Genomic DNA, 7,042 nt, shown 5'->3' with positions numbered 1-7,042 from the left:
GGAACATAGGGTATTTGCTTAACTACTTATTACCACTGTACCTCATTAGGAACACAGATTAAAAAGCATGAAATTTAAGAATGAATGATTTATAAATATGCTTTTTTGTTGATCTACACTTACTCTTTCTGTCCTCCTTATGTCTCCTATGCTGTTGTTTCTGAGTCCTCATTGCTCAGATGAAGTAACAGATATATTAAAGTCACTACAGCCTGACAAAAATATTTAACATTGTTTAAAGCTTTAAAAATGCTGCTTCTGTTAATTGATCATGACAGAGAAGAATGTGTGAACAAATTAGTGGCATCAGATCCCAAACTAGAAAATGTTTCCTCCACTCAGGATTGTAATTTTCATAAATAGGCATGTGTGCTGAAAGACTTCTTATTCTTTTCTTCTGAAAGTCTCAGTGTGTGACCTGGAACAGCTACATTTAACCATGACTGAACAAAAAGAGAATGACAAAAGGTGCTTTATGATTCAGTCCAACCCAATCTATGTATTTCTAATGCAAATGGAAGCCATTCAGGAAAGCACATTGTTAAAAAGCTTTTTTGAAGGCATTTTTATCTTAGAGAAGCATCTTTATTTTGCTGTTGGTGCTTTGGTTTTGGGTTTTTGTTTTGTTTTTAATTTCTATTAGATTGGTAAAGGAGTTTGTATTATTAAATCCAAGCACTGATGAATTATGGGTGTAGTCACATCAAGTATCCATTTTTCTGTGCTGATTCTTTGTCTTCATTATCTCACGTGAGTGCTTTTTTCACTTGTAATGTGGAATTTCTCTTTGAAAAAAAAATTATCCTTCAATTGCAAGGATTAAGTTTCTCAAATTTACAAGCTCTACAAGCAGTGCTGTCACTGCCTACTAAGCTTTCATGACATGCAAAATTATTTCCAAATAAGCCTGTGCTGCCAGAAAATAAGAGAATAAAATGTTCCAAGTTCATGGGCTGTAATAGATCAAGACCTACTGTCTTAGAAGTAGGTTCCTTTCTCCTTGCTAAATTCATATTAGGAAAATCAGGAAAAGCATCATTTCTTGTTTTCACTTCTCATGAATGTATTTGACAAATGTATCTGATTACTTTTAGACTGGGCTTTGTTGCAACTGTTAAGCAATTGTGCTATCAGCCATTTTACTATCAGTCTTAATACCTGATCAGTTAAAACATGTTTTGTCCCCATGGTGTAATTTCCTGCAGCTTCTTTGCAGAGTTTTTAAAGAATTCAGTTAATGAATTCAGCTTGCATAAAGAAAACACTGTATCTCGCAAATCTAACTAAATACAACCCCGCAATTCGGCTTGACTAAATGGTCTCTGACAAGATGTTGGGGTTACAATGAAAAGAGACACTTAGCATGATGTTGTATCTTCTATCCAGTGCTGTAAGGTGATGGCACCAGTTTGTTTTAACACTATTAGTTTGAAGAATTCCAACATGGTCAAGAACATTAAAAAGTAATTTTCCATGTATGCTTTTGACTTTCACTAGTCCTTTAAAATAAAATTTACTTCATCAGTCAATCTCAAAAAATGGCATTCATAGATCAAATGATAAAATACCTATACACACACTATGTTTTTCTCAGCCTCATGGTTCTTGTCATTAATTCTTACGCAAAACTTCAGGTCATTTAAATATCTTGAGTGTATTGGTTGCAAATTACCTGCCAAATGGATTACACTAGTATGTAAATGTACAGCCTGTGTACAGACTATTATTTATCATAACACCAGGAAGAATTATTACAAGGTATATGTCTAGGCAAGTTTTCTTGGTCTAACTGGCACTGACATTATTAAGTCTATCAGCATTGTGTACTTTCCTGTATTTTCAAATTTCTGGTTGTTTCTTGTTTTTGTTTTGTTTTTCTCTTCCCCAGCAGTCGAAGTCAGCCTTCTGTATAAATCTGACTTCTTCCTTCTGACACTTGGTACATAGTACATGACTGCCCAGGAACAGAAGAGTCTTTGGGAGAATTACTGTTTTCCAAATGCGACCCTCTGAAGGAAGCTCATGCCCTAACCTCACTCTTCTGTTCTTTTGCCATTATATGATATTCATATATGATTTCCATTATAAGATATTCATATAATGTTCTCATAGTGGGATTGCAAGCTGAGCTAGCTCACACCAGGCAGCTTTGGATACATTTATACAAATGATCAAATCTGTGAAGTCATTTAATGAAAAGGCTTTTGAGAATAATTCAGCATAATGAAAATGCTACTCTTTACACAATACAGATTTTGCTATATGATCAAGCAATTATTTTGCTTCTGACTTTGCAGGTGATTTCCAAGAAACTCCTGCTGCCATTCTTTGACAAGGTTTTATTTAAAGATTTGCTGAATGTATTTTTTTTACCTTTATAAAAATCAGAGTTGGAGATGTCCCACCTGCTTTCACACAGACGGATCAAGATAGTCATGCAAACTTAGTGTACTGTGTGCAAACTTTCTGCCTTGGAAGAGTCGTCATGACTGCTGTGAGAGAACACTTCTGAGAACTTTGGATTTGAATAAAAATGACAGCGTAGTTTCCTGATGGACCTTCCCAGTCCTCGGTGCTTTCATAACCAATCATTATACACAGATTTCTGTTCCCATTTTTTGTGTTTTCCACTCACTAAAATTCACCCATCACCTTTCCTCAGTTCATTCCTTGGTTTTCATATGGGCACATACAGCTATTTCAAGTCTAGAGTTCAATAAAGTTCTTTATCCCCTTCACAGGAGCTTATACCTGTGGAAAGAACAACTCAGTGATATATCCCGTATGCTCACTAGCACAGACACCATTGTGGTGTCTTTCTTCTATGCACCCAAAAAAAGGGAAAATGTCATGTACTCATTTGTGTGCTGTATATTGAGGCTGGAGTAGGCACAAAACTTTCTTTTTCAGAGCAGAAAAAGACTACAGAATTCCATAAAGTTCCATTGGAGGAAGTGATAGCACTTGTTATCATTTGGAGTACCTATATTTAACATGAAGGAAGGTGCAAAGCCAGTGATTAAATTGCCTGTTCTGTAAATAGTCTCTTTTGCGGAAGCAAAACGATTTTGTGCAGACCTGTTGCATTCAGCTAAGCGTTTTGGGAAAGTGAAAGAGACAAAATGAATCCAACCCCAAATCTTAAGACATCCCTTCCCTTTCTCCATCTTCTTCTTTTGCTGCATTTGACTTTTCATCCTCTGCTACACAAATCCTTCTGGGGGTCTCAGTCTTTTGCCTTCCTCTTACCATGCCTGCCCTTGCAAGCTTCCCCTAAGAAGCTGCAAGTCTCCAAAGTAAAATAAGTATTCTAAGATTTTCCCATTAATTTTAACTCTCTGTAATGTACAGGTCAGGTCTCTCTTTACACAGAACTGCTAATAAACTGGTAAGAAATGTGACCTTTTATGTCCTCCAGGCTGTAAGCAACTGGGAATTCACCACACATGATCAGCCCCTCTGGTTCAGGCATTACCATCACAGACAAAGTGGTGTCCCACAGGCCGGTATGAGGGCAAGAGTTTCATTAGTATTCTCTACAGCTAGGAACAAAATCTATTGACTGATGTAAAAAAAACACCCCTTTGGGTCTTTTATTTGTCTTTTTAAGAAAACTGAGACTGTAATGATGGAAAATAGCAGCCTTTCCTGGTTTTGCATGTAGTTCAAACCACTGACATTAAGAATTATGAGTCAATGGTAGAGAGGAAATATATACAAATATGGGACTTAGGATAATATCTACATACAGCAACATATAACCTTTCCAGTGGTTGCAGTCATCTAGGTGTTATTTAGTTTTATTTCTCTCACTGATTTTATCCAAAATATGCAGTATGGTATTTCCTACTATGAAATGGCAGTAATTTTTTTTTTTTTTCATTCTATCTTATGTTGTGTTTAAATCACTTGATTTAATAGTTGTTATACTAATATTTCTAATTTTCTGCAGCAAATTAGATTAGAGTGAATCTGAGGCAAGTATATTTACTTACACTGCAATAAGACCAGACCTTTAGTCATACAAAAATCTCTCTCTGACAGCGTAATATAGCCTAGTAAATCATCCCTATGACAACTCTGGCTTTGTTTCTTTGGAGCAGACAGCGTTTCAGGGGTTTCTGTCAATCACAAGAGCATCTGCTTTTCCTTGCGGATATTTCCAGCCACAATTCAGAGGGTGTGTGTTCAGAGATAACGGCTGATCTAATTTCATACAGGAAAATAAATGCGTTCAGATAAGGTGAGAGGGGAGTAATTGAGTTAAAATCTGTCTGGTGTGTGACAGCAGAGATCAGATACACTCTTCGTACATTTTGCTAAAATTGCCATTAATAACCAGGGGTGAGTGAGAAATGAACTTCATCTTACTCTTCTCTGAATGGTTCTCCAAGCCAATGGTTATCACTGCTAATTACCTAACAGGAGTAGGTGTAAGTGTCTTTGTGGTATAGTGTCATCCTTCTCAGAAAGCGACATAAGTGCGCTTCTGTGAGGTCCAGTAAGTTGTTAAAATGAAAAAGACGCTGGGGGTTTCTGTAGTGTTGTTTTTCTGTGATTCAGGAGTGGATGGAATTTGTTTTGAAATCACATTTTTCTCACTGACATCAACGCAGCAGTGAGGAGAGTGTTAAGTTTCCCTCTCAAGATCCAGGAGGATCACGATATGCAATTTATGCTTTTTATATTATCTGTGCACTTTACGCCCCTCTGCTTCAGCCAATGGCTCAGAAAACTCTGCAATTCATAACATCAGGCTATATCCAACAACGTATTTCTGTTACCAACTCCAGTACCCCCAGGGTAGCAGATGGGTTGCCTGTCTGGATACTACTGTGATAGCAACTTTGTCTTGACATAACAGAGCCCAAGATCCATTGCTCTTCTAATTGGACTGAACAAGACACCTGTGTTTGTCTGACCACATTTTTTCAGGTAGAAGGCTAGCATAACATACAACCACTCTAAAAATGCCAGCCCCCAATGGAAAGGATGCCCTTGAAGCAGCAGTGGAGCAAAGCAGAGAGAGGTTGTTGTCTGAGCCTGTCCATGCCACCTGGCACAGATGGTGTGGTGGAGTGAGAAGGTGCAGAGGAGAGGAGTGATAGGGGCAGGGCCACTTTGTATGACGTTATGAAGTGTGCAGCAGTAAGATTCTGCTGGATTAGGACCTGTTAGTGACAGATTAGTCTCCATTCAGATAGCAAAGTTTCATTAAGCTTTGCAGATATAACCCGCTCCAGTGTATGTTGTTCTGAATGCAATAAAGAGTGCACCTAGAGTCCCACTTTAACATCTAGCTCCAGCAAAAAAAAAAAGCCCCAGTTCCCAATGCCTCAGTGTTTCTTTTGCCATGTTTTCTGCAACAGTGTAATTTATTGGAACTAACCAGAGCTAACGCTAAGCAAGTTAGCTTAGAGCCAGCTTCTCATCAGGGGAAATTTATTCCTATATATTTCCAAGTACACTTAGCAGGTTGATTTTGATACCACCATTACTTGCATAGAACTATTGTTTTCCTGTGGGATGCAATCTGATATACTAGGTGTAGGAAATCCCTAAAGTGCAGATTCCAGGAAGCTATAAGAGCATTCAGAGTGCACTATATACTTAATGTGCTCTTTTGGCCTTCTTGAGGCACCCACTGATTCTTCTTTAGGGCCACTTAAAAGAAGAGATGCTGGGCCAGGTGGGCCAGGATGGCCATTCTTATGTCAGGTGGAGCACTGATCTGTTCTTCATCACAGTATGAACAGTCCCTTTCCTTCTGCTTTACAAGCTCCCTTGAAATCACTTGTCAGAGGTCATACCCTGCTGAGAATAGATAAAAAGTCTTTGAACTTCAGTCTGTACCTTATAACAGACTTCTCTTCATTCCTGAATTAATCTCACATTTGAGACTTGGAGGAAATTTTAATTCTTTATATTTGTCACACAATGTATTCCTGCCCATTCAGTTTCTGTTATTTTTTTTTTTAAGAGAAAATTAATATTATTTTCAAGTGTAGCTTTATACATTTTTGCTATTTGTTAAGCTATATGAGAACCTGCAAGGGATGATAGAATTATTAATATATGCTAAGAGTATTTAAGTGTACCTGCAGGTCTAATGATAAGTGCAGTTGCATTATGGTGTTTCTTTTCTAACAATACAAAAATTTTATCAGCAAAACCTTTACTTGGCAGAGTCTGAATATGGATCGTATACATGTGAATATTAGCCCTAAAGGCCTCAAACAAACCCAAGATACATTTGGACCCCAGCAAATGTTGACTTTCTTCACTCATCTCCACATCCATGCATGCTTTAGCACATGACACTGTCAATATGAAAACAACATTTCTAGACTTACTGCTATGTTTTTCAGTTGCAATTAAACAAACAAAAAAGCATTTAGGTTTCTTGGGAGGAGGGGTGTGTGATTGTTTGTTTTAGGAAAATTAAAGTTGAGACTATTTCTGATAATGGCCTCAATTTTTTAAAGAATTTTTTTCCCATTTCACCCTAAATAAGAGGAAATTGCCACATGTTTTTCTGAGTTTCGTTTTGTGGTCTAAATCATTCTTCATACATATGTATGAACAGTAAGAATTTCCAAAACATTTCACACTGGCCTGACAGCGCTACTATAGAATTCTGATATTAAAGGGTTTTTTAAATGTACACATAGGTATGCAGTGTCGAAATATTTGAGAAAAACCTTTTAATGTAATATTTTGCACTTCCAGAAGTGAATGTATTTTCTTTGTAATAATAATGCCATCAGACTAGTGTAGTGACCTCAGTTTATGCTATGAATGGGCTTAATCTATTGACTCCACACCCAGCTAGTATTAGCAGTAAACAAAAGATTTGATAATGTAGCTTCCTGCATCCTCTTGCATTATATACCCTCTCCTCCTTTCCAGCCCCATACTGAACATCTAATTATATTTTCCAAAGGCTCCTTACTAGTTCACTTTGCTGGTTCCACTTAACTATTCTGTGATAAATTCATTGGCACCAGGTGAATTTTAATTCTTTTTCTGACAGCTTATCTAC

This window comes from Lathamus discolor, chromosome 3 (assembly GCF_037157495.1).
Source record: "Lathamus discolor isolate bLatDis1 chromosome 3, bLatDis1.hap1, whole genome shotgun sequence".
In the NCBI taxonomy this organism is placed as follows: domain Eukaryota; kingdom Metazoa; phylum Chordata; class Aves; order Psittaciformes; family Psittacidae; genus Lathamus; species Lathamus discolor.
The sequence above is the reverse complement of the archived record's forward strand: the minus strand, read 5'-3'. Positions refer to the sequence as shown.